The following is a 3,020-nucleotide window of genomic DNA, read 5'->3' as shown; positions in this document are numbered from 1 at the left end:
TTTTTCTTGTCTCTAAATATTTGTTCTAGGATATATTTTTTTTTAAAAAAGAGGTCCAAAAAAGTCCTAGTGTGCTAAGCAAACAACTGAAGCAAAATGAACAGAAATATCACTTATTACCATTATTCAAGTATCTATCTGTCAACTGTCCAGTTGGCGAGTCCAGAAATTTACCAAGAAATATTTACCAAGAAATAAAACTTTACTGAATAAACCACATTGGCACAGAAGAAGCGAAACCAACTCTGGATTCCCCGCACAAAAGCAAACATAGTTAATTCCCTCTTTCTGTTCTGACCTGGTTCCTTGGACATAACAGAAGTGCCAATAAATCTCCAGCGTTCCTTTTATTCAGGAACGCTCAGAAGGCGCTCCGACTCCCAGCGCCAAACAAGTTTCCAAACAAGACAAAATGAAACAAATTGCCAATCCCACATTTTTAAACAGAAAATTTGGGCCCAGTGGGAAAAACAAGTAGGGTATCTTTCTATTGGAAAAGAGGCTGTGGGGTTGAGGTCTCCAATAGAAACATATAATCCCTCTCTCACATTTTTAAGTTCACATTTATAAGATTCAAATGTAACTCAAAATACAGAAATACATTACACAAAAGACTGTATCCAACTTTTCAACAGTTTCTTGAAATTCCTAGACCAGGGTCTACATGAAGGGCTTCTGGCAAGAGAAGAATGTATGCCCAAGAACCGGGAAGAATGTATTCAGAAAATGACTGTCTCAGCTTATACAAGGGCTTTAAACTGAAATTGAGCGGGGATGGTGATCAATCTTTAGGACCTCAAGACAACCAATCAAACAATGAGGGAGTGATGGGAAGGACGAAAAACCTGGATGCAAACTAGGAGATGTAGGAAACATATCCAGGGTCAGCCATAAAGGACTTAGATGCCTATATAGTAATGGTCATTTAAAAGATCTGTGTCTAGTTGTCAATGTAGGCCATCTAACCATTGAAGCACAGCATCCTGAGTCCTTCGGGAATCGGGTAGTATAGAAATCTAATTAAATAAATAAATAAAATAAATCATTTATATAAAATAAATCAGATACTGGACCGGTATCTGCCCTCAGTTTACAGCCAGTCACAGTGTGATCTACAGTTTGAGGTGGGACCCCACAGTCACACTGAAGGGAGGATGTTATGTCAAGAAATTGCACAGCAGCTATCCAAATGAAGTGGGAGAGACTGACATGAACTTGTAGTTTTATATAAAATTTATGTTTACAGCAGACAATGTAATCAGGAACACAGGAATATCATGAGGTATATTAAATGGTATACAGAACACAGAAGAAAAAGGTGGGCAAAAAGGCATTGGTTTTAAATATTGGTTTCAATTTTTCGCTGCTTGCTATATAGGTTCTCCTGCCTGAGCAGGGGGCTGGACTAGAAGACCTCCAAGGTCCCTTCCAGCTTCTATTCTATTCTATTCCATTCCATTCCATTCCATTAGCTTTGGATAGGTTGTGACGACATGATTACAGTATGATTACTAAGCCAATGAAGGGGAGGTAAATTTGTAACGGCAATGAAGAATATAAAGAATGAAGATTTAAGGTGTGACCACTGTATGCTTGCATGCACAAGGAGCACCCCATTTACAAAGGAGTACAAATAAATTACCATTGTTTTCTCTTGGAAGTTTTGGCTGGATGTTATTTATTTCAACTAGAGTAGACAGTGAATCCCACAGGTGGGATATTAATCCTCCCTTGTATTTTATCCTTGATGGTTAAAATAATACAATACACAATCAAACAAATGCAGGTAATCTTGATTCAAAGGAATGGTGAGAAAATTCTAGTAACGAAAGTGAATAAAATAACTTCCAAAGAGAAAGATGAGTATTGCCAAAACTTTGAAGTAATTGATGAAGAAATATATGAATAAAGAATTTTTAAGGTAATTAAAGAAAAGGGGTGGATTGGAAGGAAATGTGATTTTATCAAAAAGAACGGAAAATAGACTTGGTTTAATAAGTCTCTTGGATCTCAATTCTATCCCCCCCATGCCATCACTCTGTTAAACACCTAATTCACACAGCACTGTGTTATGCCTAAGGATATTTATCCATGTAGTATTGCTATTATCATTCCCATCTTTCCTACTACCTCTTCCTATTGGTATCTTATAATTTCTCGTTTTACTTATGATTTATCACTGTTTTGTATGTAGTATGCTTAATGTCCGGAGACAAATCCCTTGTGCGTCCAATCACACCTGGTCAATTAAGATTACTTTATTATAGTACTGTTCTGACATTCAGTAACAATTCTTGGATCCTTTTCTGCCCTTGGGCCACATTTTCCACTTCAATGGGCCCATCCAAGAGCGAAAGCAAGCCATAACCGGGTGTGTGTGTGTATGTGTGTGTGTGTGGGGGGCGCTTCCGTCTTTGTGTGTTCAACCACCGCCGTCTCAGGCGAGCCAAAGCCCGCCCGAGGAAAGCGTGACTCGGCTCGCTGGGCGACTCAGTGGGCAAGCCAAGCCCTGGAGCCGAAGAGGGCGGCTTTCTTCAGACGCCCAGACTCGCCTGAGTACCCCCCCCCGGCGGTCGCGGGGGTTTCTTTGCGCGGGGGGGCCAGTTATATACCCTGGGCCAGGGGTAGGCAAGCTCGGCTCTTTTATGACTCATGGACTTCAACTCCCAGAATTCCTGAGTCAGCATAGCTGACTCAGGAATTCTGGGAGTTGAAGTCCATGAGTCATAAAAGAGCCGAGCTTGCCTACCCCTGCCCTGGGCCCACCCCAGAGACACCCGAAGCGCGCCCGAGCTGAAGCTGGGCAGGGAGGGAGGGCCGGGCAGGGTCGGCGCGGAGCGGGCCTCGGACACGCGGGGCGAAAGGCCGCGCTCCGCATCACGGCGAGGCTTCCCGGGACCAGCCGGCCGTCCGGGAAGCGCCGCCCGCGAGATCCCCGCGGGGCGTTTCCACAGTCGCGTCGGAGCAGACCCCCCCTCCTCCGGCGGACTACCGCTCCCGGCATGCCCCGGGGCGGTGGG

The sequence above is a fragment of the Vipera ursinii genome, assembly GCF_947247035.1.
Source record: "Vipera ursinii genome assembly, chromosome: 11".
Taxonomy (NCBI): domain Eukaryota; kingdom Metazoa; phylum Chordata; class Lepidosauria; order Squamata; family Viperidae; genus Vipera; species Vipera ursinii.
The sequence above is the reverse complement of the archived record's forward strand: the minus strand, read 5'-3'. Positions refer to the sequence as shown.